The following is a 12,741-nucleotide window of genomic DNA, read 5'->3' on the forward strand; positions in this document are numbered from 1 at the left end:
AGCTAAGCTGTAGCGATACAGTAAAGACACAGTGAGTGAATACTTAAATTATATATAATCAGCTATAAATTAGAAGTGAGTACATAGAGTGTGCTTCGGATGAAGCACGTGAAGATTATACTATAAAAAAAGGAGGTATCTAAAAGTTTTTAATTAAATTGCTAAGCAGATAAGCTACTCAAAAACACCACTGTGTGTTGAGCAGGAACAGGAAGTGATACTCTACCGCAGAGAGAGCGAACACCAAGTGACCAGTCAGATGTCAAAAAGAAATGACAGTCAGATGATGTTGCAGTAGCATGCAAAGTAACTAATGTGGAATGTATCCTAGTGCCTTTAGTTTTTTGCATATTTGTCAGCACTTAATTTAAGCTGAAAGTCTGCATTCCAATTACGTTTGGATTGTTTGATTTAAAATCTGCTGTGGTGATGTAGCGAGGCAAAAGTACAAAAACTGTCTTGATCCAAAAATTTATGGATGTAACTTTAGCACCCACCACCTCACCTGCCTCTGAATGTGTACTTTAGTCTGCTTTTTCTTCCAATGGCAGACAGAAGCACTTAATCAGAAAATTAGGCTAAAGTTCTGGAAATTCACTGTTAAAAAAAAAAAAAGTAATAAAAAATAAAAATGACAAATATATATGAATAACCTAAATGTGTATATACCAAAGGAGAAAACTAGCTTCACAAAATAAACATAGGTGCCATTTTGTAGTTGGCTAAACTTAGACAGCAAAACAAATGTTTTGTCAAGAGTATAGCAAAATAAAACTTTATGGTTTACATGGTTTACAGACCTCACAAAAGTGGTTCTGGAAGAATGGTCAAAGATTCCCACAAACACCCGTAAACCTTGTGGAAAGCCATCCCAGAAGTATCCAACCTTTTATAGCTACAAAGGGTTGGCTATCATATTAAACTCTGTGGATTAAGAATGAGATGTCACTCAAGTTCATATGTGTGTGAAGGCAGTGTATGTTCATTTCAGTTGTTTCCTTGGGCATCTTTCTGCTTTGAGGACGTTTAGGAAAACTGATGATGTTTATGGTCATATTATCACATTAATAAAGAAATGACAAAAATCTCAATGGCTTCATTAACATTTTTTCTTACTGTGTTTTCTAGCAGGTTCTGGGTATCACATTTAAAGTATACATGTTAAGCATGTTTACTTTAAATGTTGTTACATTTTCAAGTATAGAGTTATCAGTGATTTCAGTATTATTTCAATTTTATATGTGGTCCCAACATTTTTTTGGATAGCCGGTCATAAATATATTTAAATCTTTAAGTATCCATAAGCATCCATAAGTGACTGAGCCAGGACTCTCTTCCAGACACTCTAACAACCACCGGCACAATGTACATTTCAGATTTTTTAATTTAAAAAATTTGAGATTGTCTGTTTTATTTAATTCATTTAATGTACAGAATTCACCCACTTGCTCCACACAATGCCACTTACTGCACATAAAGTCCCCCATGTATATATTCACTTAATGTATATAATGTACTTCTCTCCCCTTTTGCACAGTCAAGGAGCATGTCAGGATACATTTCACTGCGTATTGTACTTGTATAACTATGCATGTGACAAATAAAGAATCTTGAATCTCTCTTGAAGTATGATGCACATACTGATTCCTGGAATTTAAGATCCATTTGGTAAATTCAAATATGCTGAATAGTGAATGTGTGGACTATATACTCAAGATAAAGTTTTATTGTAGGTGCAGCTAAACATCTGCTAAAATTATAATCCGTACCTGTAAAAGGTAAATATGTCCATGGTTGGAAATGTATTCATTTACGCACTTGATGGGTGTGGACTGTGTAAACTGACTGAATTAGCAGAGGACTGTCGGTCATCAGTATGAAATCATGCTAACTGTAATGTACACATTGAGTGTTTGCCTAGAAAAGCAGAGAAAATGTTGATTCTTTTATATTTTTCTCTTAAGTTCAATATGCAAGTAGATGTGTTTAAAATAAATCTGCTTTTTTTTTCAGAAATCCGCAATAACAATCTGCTCAGGACCGAAGATAATGTGGTTACTGAGGTTTGTGTCCTCTGTAGATGGTTCATTTCAGTCTCTCACTGTGTTCTTATCACAGGATGGAATAGAAAGTTTTCTTTTTATCAGATGCCACTTATATCTACTCATTTCAATTGCCTTAGCACAGGAAACATCTTCTGTGTTTCCTGTGTTATGACATTAAGGCTATTAGTAATTAGGTAATTAGGCCACCTTGGAATAACAGTTCTATTAAAACAACAAAAATAAATAAAAACACCTACAAAGTCCATATTAAGAAGAAGAAGAAGAAGAAGAAGAAGATTATCAGTCAGACCACTAATTTATCATACTGATATATTTCCCCCCCACTTGGGTTCTTTTGTTCAACTCCTTTTCTTTTACTTTCACTCAGTAGTTAGAATGCAGTGGTTTGAGGGAATAACTGCACAACTCTAGAAATGAAACAGTCTCTCCATAATTATGTCTTGCCTTGTAAAGTCTTTAATTTGATATTTTCTATTTTTAGAAAATATCAAATTTTATCTATTTTATCTATTTTTAGAAAATATAAAATTTTCTAAAAGTAGAGCCCATACAGGGGAGCAAGCATGCTGGGGAGGTTAGGCAAAAACTTCCCATAATAGTTCACTAAGCCCAAGAATGATCTTAGTTCAGCTACATTCTTTGGACTGGGGGCTTCCTTTACTGCCCTCACTTTGTCTTCCAGCGGGGACAGGCCCTGAGTTGAGATGCGATGACACAGGCATGTCACACTAGGGGCTTGGAAAACACACTTACTGCACTTCAAATGCAACCCAGCTCCTGAGAGCTTCTTCAACACCTGCTCAAGGTTACGCAGATGCTCCTCTTCCGTTTTACTTGTAACTAAAATGTCATCCAAGTAAACAGCAACACCGGGAATCTTTTGCAGAAGATTGTCCATGGTGCGCTGAAAGTTGGCGGACTGGATGCAACGCCAAACACCAGGCGATTGTACTTGAACAGCTCCTTGTGTGTGTTTATTGTCACATATTTTTTTGATTCCTCATCCAGCAGCAACTGCTGGTATGCATGACTCATATCCAAATTTGTGAATGTCTGACCACCTGCCAGTGTGGCAAACAGGTCATCCACTTGAGGCAGAGGGTAGGTGTTGAGCTGAGAGGCTTGGTTTACTGTCAGTTTGTAATCACCACATATACACACCCCTCCATCCTCCTTCAACACTGGTACAATCGGGGCTGCCCAGTCTGAGAACTGTTGTAGTCTCTCAGTTCTACTTCCAGCTTGGCCTTCATGGCGTATGGTACAGTGCGTGGTTTGAAAAAGCGTTGCCGGACAAAAGAGTCCACACACAGCTTCACAGTGGTGCCCTGGAGGGTGCCCAATTAATTCTTGAAAACATCTGCATGCTTTCCCAGCAATTCGTCTTGGCTTACAGTTACATACCTGATTTCTCTCCAGTTCAGGCAGATTAGCCTCCTCCACTTTCACCACCAGCAGTGTTGCTGCAGTTTCTTGACCCTGATATGCTGCATGCACCTCTATAGCACCAAGCAGGGGAATGCATTCACCCGTGTACTGTCTCAGGCTTATCTCAGTCGCTTGGAGAGCCGGCGCCCCGCCCAAGTGCCATAAGCTGTGGTAGGTGGCTTGGCTGATCATGGAAGCTGAGGCCACTGTATCCATCTCCATTTGTAGCTCCTTCCCATTTACCTGGATAGTGGCATATGGGCTCTGCACGGCACTTATTTAAGCCAACCAGATTAAACATGTTGAAAACACACTCATCCTCCTCAGGCGCTATGCTCTGCAGGTGATGCATGTTTAGTTTGGGTTTTGTCTTCCATTCTTTCTTTGGTTTCTCCTTAGAGCTCCTGCATTTCTTGGCTAAGTGCCCCTTTTTCTTGCAGTTATGGCAGGTACTGTCTTTGAAAACACACTCCCTGGCAAAGTCTGCTCCCCCACACCGGTAACACTCCACTAGCTCCCTCGGTTTGCCTCTCACACTCTGAGATACATGATGTACATCGGCTGAGTGCATATTGTCGTTAGCGTTCCGGTGTCTTTAGTGTTATTAGCTGCTGTTTCTATTGCCTGAGCAATTTCAAAAGCTTTCTTAAAGTCCAGTGTGGGCTCCCCAAACAACCAACGCTGCATGCCATCATCATTTATACCACACACCAACCTGTCGCGGAGCATGTCATCCAGCACACCTCCAAACTCACAGTGCTCCAATAGCTGTCTCAGCTCCACCACATACGCAGCCACTGAAACTCCTGGCTTGCATGAATGAGTGTGGAATTTAAACCGCTGAACAATCACAGAGGGTTTTCAGCAGTGATGATTTTGCACCAACGTCACCAGTTCTTTGAAGCTGAAGTCTCCGGGTTTCCGAGGCATCGTCAGGTTACGTATCAACTTGTACGTCCTTGCTCCACATGCACTGAGAAGAACTGACCTTTTTTTTCCTTCGTCCGAAATGTTGTTTGCGAAGAAAAAATGTTCAGCCTCTCGACATATTCAATCCAGTCGCCGTCTCCCTCGGCAAACTCCTTGAGCTATCCAATCGTAGCCATAGATGCGAAGTGGAAGTCCGACTGCAAAATCCGTAGCAAAAGCTCAAAACTGTTTGCGTTCGGCTTTTATCCTCGTCGCCAACAAGGTGTTATAACCTCAGGATAAAAATGCTCGGAAACTCAGGTGCCACTTTTAAGACGTTTACTGACCACTTTTGGAAACATCCACAGCTAGTCACAACACTTACAGGAAACTGTTTCTCACTGCTGAGTTCACCATCGCTTTCTTTCTTTCTCAGGATGTACTAAACTGTAGATTTTGCCACAACTAATATTGTAGTGATTTGTTGCATTGGATTTTTTTCTATTTTAGCAGCTTAGGGGTGGCTTTGTTTCACCTACACGGAGAGCTCCTTTTACCACATGTTGTCTATTAACAGAAAATCTTCCAAATGCAAGAACCACACCTCAAATGAAAGCTGACAGTCTGCACATTAGTCTATGTCCATTATATAACTATATTTGGAATATGTTTAAGTAAATGGGCAAAAAAAACAAAACTTATGTCAGTGTCCAAACATCTTCAATCAGACTGAAGGTAGGGCATGTTTGACAGCCTGTCGGTAAAAGCTTCTATTGAGTCTGTTTGTCTTTGACCTGATGGACCTCTAGTGTTTACCAGAGGGAAAGGGGGAAAAAGGTGAGTGTCCAGGGTGTGAGGGGTCCTTGATGATGATGCTGGCTTTCCGCTGAAGTCTGCCAGTATAAATGTCTCTGAGGGGGGTTAGTGAAGTCCCAATTGCCCGCACTGCTGCCCTCACCACCCACTGCAGTTTCCTCTTGTCCTCTACAGTGCAGCAGTTGAACCAGAGTGTGCTGCAGTAGGTCAGAAGGCTCTCAGTGGTGGAGCAGTAGAAGTTTACTAGCAGTCTCTGGGGTAATTGGGCCTAATGCAGCTTCCTGAGAAAGTACAGCCTTTGTTGTGCTTTCCCTACCTAGTGGGAAATGTTTGTGGACCAGGTAAGGTCGGCCGAGATGTGGACTCCGAGGAACTTAAAGCTTTCTATCCTTTCTACCTCCTCCCCATCAATGTAGAGGATAGAGTGCTCAGATCACTTTGTTCTCCTGAAGTCAATTACCATCTCCTTGGTCTTGGCTGTGTTCAGATGTAGGTTGTTGTTGTCACACCATTGCTTCAGATGCTGAACCTCCTCTCTGTAGGCTGATTGATTGTTGTTGTCGATCAGTCCTATGATGGTGGTGTCATCAGCAAATTTTATGATGGTGTTACTGGTGTGGATTGGAGAACAATCATGGGTGGAAAGTGAGTAAAAGAGGGGACTGAGAACACACCCCTGTGGGACACCTACGTTCAGAATGAGGGTGCAGGAGGTGTGCTCTCCCATCCTGACGTTCTGAGATCTGTTGCTCAGGAAGTCCAATATCCAGGTGCACAGTGAGCTGCTGAGTCCTAAGTTGAGTCCTAGTTTATTAACCGGTTTGTGGGGTTGAACTGTATTGAAGGCAGAGCTGAAGTCCACAAACAGCATTCTCACATAGGTGTTACTACTGTCCAGGTATGTGAGGGTTGAGTGAAAAGCTGTTATTATGGCGTCCTCTGTCGACCTGTTTGCCCTGTATGCAAACTGGTATGGATCAAGGTCTGCAGGGATGGCAGCTTTAATGTGCAACATGATGAGTTTCTCAAAGTGTTTGGCAATTATGGATGTTAAAGCAACTGGACAGTAGTCATTCAAGCAACTCACTGTTCTTCTTGGGCACTGGACGGATGGCGGTTGACTTAAAGCAGGATGGTACTACAGACTGTAGAAGGGAGAGGTTGAAGATGGATGAAAACCTCTGCTAGTTGGTCTTATGCAAGCTTTAAGCACTCTTCCGGCTACTCTGTCAGGACCCGCTGCTTTCCTCAAGTTGACTCTGCGCAGGTTTAGGGTATCAGGTGAGGTGATGTCCGGGGAGTGGTTTGTGTGTGATTGTCTTTGTAGCCAGTAAGTGTCTTGATCACCTGCCACATTTCTCGAGTTGTTTGTTTGAAAGTGTTCCTCAATGCGCTGTTTGTATTTTCACTTGGCTTCTTTTATGCCTTTAAACAGAGATTGGTGTGCCTCTTTGTAGACTTGTTGGTCTCCTGATTTGAAGGCACTGTCACGTGCTGTGGGGTGGGGTGGCTGTGGCTCAGGTGGTAGAGCAGATCAGCTACTGATTGTAAGGTTGGTTGTTCAATCCTTGGCTTCCCCAGTCTGCATGTCAAATATCCTTGGGCAAGGATATTCGAGAGAGCATTCCCAGGTTGCCCTCCGATGTGTTCATCTGAGTGTGAATGTAGATTAGTTTGCACTTGTGTTTAGAAGTGCTTGTATGAGTGGGTGTGAATGAGGCATGTTGTATACAGCGCTTTAAATACTCCGGGAGAGTAGAAAAGTGCTATATAAGAATCAGTCTGTTATCAGAATCAGAATATTTTATTAATCCCTGGGGGAAATTATTTTTTGTTACAGTGCTCCATTATAAACCAACATTAAGACAAGACAGACAATACGCTAACTAAGAATAGTACAATATATACATATATATACATACATAAGTCACTCATAAATAAATAAATAGCTGGAAAAGAAATGTGTAGTTGTAGCAGTAACCAGTGTGTTAAGTGGATGCGTTGTACAGGGAGATGGCCACAGGCAGGAAAGATTTCCTGTGTCGTTCAGTGGTGCTTTTCGGTAATCTCAGTCTCTCACTGAACGAGCTCCTGTGACTGACCAGCATGTCATGGAGTGGGTGGGAGGTGTTATCCAACATTGTCTTTATCTTGGACAGCATCCGCCTCGAGGGAGTCCAGCTCCATCCCCACAGCATTACTGGCCTTACGGATTAGTTTATTAAGTCTGTTGGCATCTGCTACCCTCAGCCTGCTCCCCCAGCATGCAACAGCATAGAGGATCGCACTGGCCACAACAGACTCATAGAAAATCCTGAGCATTTTCTGGCAGATGTTGAAGGACCTCAGTCGCCTCAAAAAATAGAGACGACTCTGGCCCTTCCTGTAAAGTGCTGTGGTGTTTTTAGCCCAGTCCAGTTTATTGTCAATGTGTACTCCAAGGTATTTATAGTCCTCCACAATGTCAACACTGACCCCCTGGATTGAAACAGGGGTCAAGTGTTTCCTGGTCTTCCTGAAGTCCACGATCAGTTCCTTGGTCTTTGCCACGTTGAGCTGCAGATGATTCTGCTCACACCACGTGACAAAGGAGTCGACCACAGCCCGGTACTCTGTCTCATCATCCCTGCTGATGCATCCAACCACCGCAGAGTCATCAGAAAACTTCTGAAGATGGAGGTCTCTGTGCAGTGGCTGAAGTCTGTGGTGTAGAGGGTGAAGAGGAAGGGGGAGAGGACAGTCCCCTGTGGTGCCCCTGTGTTGCTGATCACCTTGTCAGACACACACTGTGGAAGACGTACATATTGTGGTCTTCCTGTCAGGTAATCAACAATCCAGGACACCAGAGAAGCATCCACCTGCATCGCTGCTAACTTATCACCCAGGAGGGTCGGCCTGATGGTATTGAAAGCACTAGAAAAGTCAAAAAACATGACCCTCACAGTGCTCGCCGGCTGGTCCAGATGGGTGTAGACACGATTGAGCAGGTAGATGATGGCGTCCTCAGTTCCGAGACGAGGCTGATAAGCGAACTGAAGGGGATCCAGGTGTGGTCTTACTATGGGTCGCAGCTGGTCCAGGATGAGCCTTTCCAGGGTCTTCATGATGTGGGAGGTCAGTGCCACGGGCCTGTAATCCTGGGGGCCACTGGGACGTGGCGTCTTTGGTACAGGGACGAGGCATGATGTCTTCCACATCACTGGGACCCTCTGTAGACTCAGACTCAGCATAAACAGTTTATGAAAGACTCCACACAGCTGGGGGGCACAGGTCTTGAGGACGAGGGGACTCACTCCGTCTGGTCCAGCAGACTTGCCTGAGTGAAGTCTCCTCATTTGCATCTCAACCTGGTATTGAGTGAAGGTGATGGGTGGGGGAGGGGTGTCAGGACTCTCACAGGAGGCAACAGCGCCATGTGAAGAGAGAGGCTGGCACAGTGGTGTGGCTCTGGGTTCCAGGCTGACTACAGGTGAGGTTGTGGGGGTGGGAGCAGACACTGTGGTGTCGAATCTATTGAAAAACAGATTCAACTCGTTAGCTCTATTCTCACCTCCCTCAGCTCCCCTGCTGTTGGTTGGCCTGAATCCAGTGATGGTCTTCATGCCCCTCCACACCTCTCTCATGCTGTTCTGCTGGAGTTTCCACTCCAGCTTCCTCCTGTAATTGTCCTTAGCCTCTCTGATCTTGTCCTTTAGTAACACCTGGACCTTCCTCACCTCCTCTTTATTGCCCCCTCTGAAAGCCCTCTTCTTGTTGTTGAGGAGGGCTTTGATGTCCTTAGTCACCCACGGCTTGTTATTTGGGTAACAATGAACAGTCTGAGCTGGAACAATGGAGTCGGTGCAGAAAGTTATGTAGTCTGTGATGCACTCAGTAAGCCCATTGATGTCCTCGGCGTGAGGCTCACAGAGTGTTTCCCAGTTGGTCACCTCGAAACAGCCCTGTAGTTCCGCTATTGCCTCCTCTGACCACCTCCTAACAGTCCTGGTGGTCACAGGTTCCCTCCTCACAATTGGCACATAGCGGGGGGTGAGGTGAATCAGGTTATGATCTGACCTACCAAGTGGGGGGAGGGAGGAGGAGCTGTATGCATCCTTGACGTTAGCATACAGTAAGTCTAAAATTTTCTCTCCCCTGGTGGGACAGTCCACATATTGTCTGAATGTTGTTAGTGTATTGTCCAGTGATACATGGTTGAAGTCACCCGAGATCACAATAAAGGCACTCGGGTGCTGAGTCTGTAACCGGGCTATGGCAGAGTGGATAGTGTCACATGTGTAACCAGTATATGCTTGTCTTTGGCACACTAATTAACCCCTGTTAAGCAAACCGAGTCTGAGTCAACAGGCTTGTGGCCCACACGCTGCCCATACCTACAGCACATGTGCTTTCATCACAGTGAGTGTGGGTGTAGAGGCTTGAATTAGTTTAACATCCTTATAAAGAAAAAACAATAGCCACTGAAACAGCCTGATGAGCCATCTGTAATGTGGTGGGTTTGCACTTTTGATAACTTTCTTATCAGTTCGACTCATCAGATCTATTTGCACAAAGCATATGGCAGGCACTCACACACATCATTCTAACAACTCAGTAACAGTCAGTCTGCCCCAGGGCAGCTGTGGCTACAACTATAGCTTGCCTTCACCAGTGTATGAATGTGAGAGTGAATGAATAGTGGTATTGTAAAGCGCTTTGATGCAATCCATTTTTATTATTATTATTATTATTATTATTATTATTATTATTATTATTATTAACAGACTGTACCTTCAATTTCTGTAATGCACCTGATTCTCCTGTCTGAGGACAAGCACAATACTAATTGCAAAAAGTTTAATACTTCATCATGCAGGCTGTCTTGATGCAAGCTCAATCACACAGCCCCCAATCATAATGTCACTCAAACAATGCCTTGCAATTGCTATTACAACATTAGATTACAAAGTTATCTTTAAAAGCAACTCAATAGGTCGACAGTAGTATATGACTGCCACCTTTGTGGAGGAGGGGTGAGGTGGGGTGGGGGTGAGGTGGGGTTTGGGGTGGGGTTTAAGCGAGTTTAAGGACACTTTCTCAAATAAAGAGGAGTTTATCATCTGCAGTTTGTGAAAAAAAAAAGTGCCACATTAAAAACAAATCAGTAGATCCACAAATGATGGATACAGACTCTTTTCAGCTATAGAGGTAGAGGTACACTTCATGTACTTATCAACATACAGTTCAAAGGCCTGCATTACAGTGCATTGGTGCGCACTTGGGCATCTTTTATTTAGCATGGTTATACCACTGTGAATTTTGTTGCATGAATATTCTCAAGAGTCTATCATATGTTTGACATCCAGCTAAAAACTTGAAAATATATATTTTTAAATCAGTAGCTTTGCAAATTTATAGGAAATGTTTTTGGACAACAAATGAGTCACATGGTTAAACACGGTCTGAATAATCAGCACTGACAGACAGACATTTATTAAGCGCAGGCTATAACAGACATGCTTACCGTGTGAAAGGACTGGATGTCTTGGAGCAGAGAAAAACGCTGTATTGTTGCTATTCTCTTTTACATAATCAATGCCCAACTGTCAGAAATGCTCTGTGCGGGTGACAGGCTCCAACGCACATCCAAGCATCAACCGGTCTGGACCCTCAGCTTTCATGCTGGGGTCTGCAGCACAACCTCGCACTGGCCCCTGGGGCACGGCAAAACTTGTAAGTCCTAGTTTGGGTCCTCACTGCTCCCAGAGGATTAACAATTAAAGAAAGTGATCCAACACGAAACTCAAATCAAACAGTGCACTCGGAATTGTCCACAACCATCCTCAGTTTCACAAAAAAACAAAACTTGCACCAGCCATACTGTTCATAGCCACAGGAGGGAACATTGAAAACTTCCCAGAAACTGAAATTGTAATAAATGAATCACAAAAAAAATCAGTTTCTTTAACAGAGGACACATGAAACTGGCAAAGCTGGCACTTCTGAAGGGTGGTGCACGCTCTAATTTCACAAATTGACCTACATTTTCCAAGGAAGATAGAAAGACCACACAGTTACAACCTGTAAAAATACTGAATTAAGAAAAAAGATTCACACTATGTTTCACTAACTTAAAAACAATAAACAGCCAGTGATCAAATTGAAGAGAGACCTTTGCCAGATCAAAAACCCCTCAAAAGTTGTTCACACCTTTTAAACTCCAGGTGAGAAGAGTTCGCTGGCTCTTATCAACCTTTATGCCTCGTCCCCCATCCTCAAAGACAGACAAAAAGACTCCATCTCCCCCATTTCTCAAGATACACGGTGTTATAAAGTCTGAAAAAGGCATCAAAGCACTGCTGTTAAAACAATGTGACAATGTACACCAAAGGCATTGCAGCACCTGTGACCACGTGTTGGAAAGCCGTCAATTTGGCTTAACTAACCCGACAAAATTTGCCGTTTCGGGTCAACTGTCTAAAAACAAAGTCTTTCTATAAGGCTTATCCATGTTGTTAGGATAAAACAGAAAGATAAATTCACACTGAAATATCATTTTATAAATCTAATTAAAACGCTCTCCCGTTGTGCCACTTTTTGGATGAGTGAACGCGCATGCATGAGCGTGCATGTGCGCGTGCATGTGCGCGTGCTCGTTCATGCGTAAGGTGCCAGTCCTGGAGCCCACTGATGGGGGTGAGCAGGGCATACCCCCTCACCTCACCTCACCCCCCACCCACCCCTCCTCCCCCACGATAGTGCCAGTCTTATACTACTGACGACCTACAGAAGTGTCTAAGTTTTACCCTGGCACTCCATACACCTGGATAAGAAGCAAACTATAAATAGAGCTGCTTTTACACGAACGTTTTTGAACTAATTCTCCCTTTACTGTGCAGACCCAACACAGGATATCAGTGGTGAATAGATTTGTAGTGGCAACCAACCTCTGTTTGGAGTAATATGCACCTTTTTAAATGCTACCATTCATGTCATAATCTTATTTTCTGTTTTCCCACCTCACTATCTGCCCATTTGCTTACTTTGTTCTTCCTGCTCTTTTACAGTCTGCCATCTCTCTGTCCATTCCAGTTGCACACAAATGTATAGTGTTAAACTAGAAAATAACATAAATCTTATATTGTATATAATACAATATGTTATATTGTATTCAGAATGAGGGATCGCCTGGATCTGGACCTGTACTGTAAACAAACACTGATGTCTAATTTGACCAAAGGAACATAATTTTTTAACACACTAAAATAATAAAGTACATCAGCTCCTTAGCAGGTAACGAGTGATATCCCAGGAGAACAGTGGATCAGAAGGTTAAAATGAGCTACTAATCTCTTTATATGTCACGCCCCCACATTATCAGAACAGTTTGCACTTTTGCTCGTTAAAGTTTCATGTAAAGTGTGTTTCAATGTGTTAAATTACCTTCTTATTATGACAAGCCACACTGTGCTAAAGCACACAACACCTCTGTGTGGGCACACTGTAACAGCATGATATCAAAAACACTGGACAGTTAAACTTG

The sequence above is a fragment of the Perissodus microlepis genome, chromosome 4 (genome assembly GCF_051167445.1).
Source record: "Perissodus microlepis isolate ML-2025 ecotype Zambia chromosome 4, ASM5116744v1, whole genome shotgun sequence".
Classification (NCBI taxonomy): Eukaryota; Metazoa; Chordata; class Actinopteri; order Cichliformes; family Cichlidae; genus Perissodus; species Perissodus microlepis.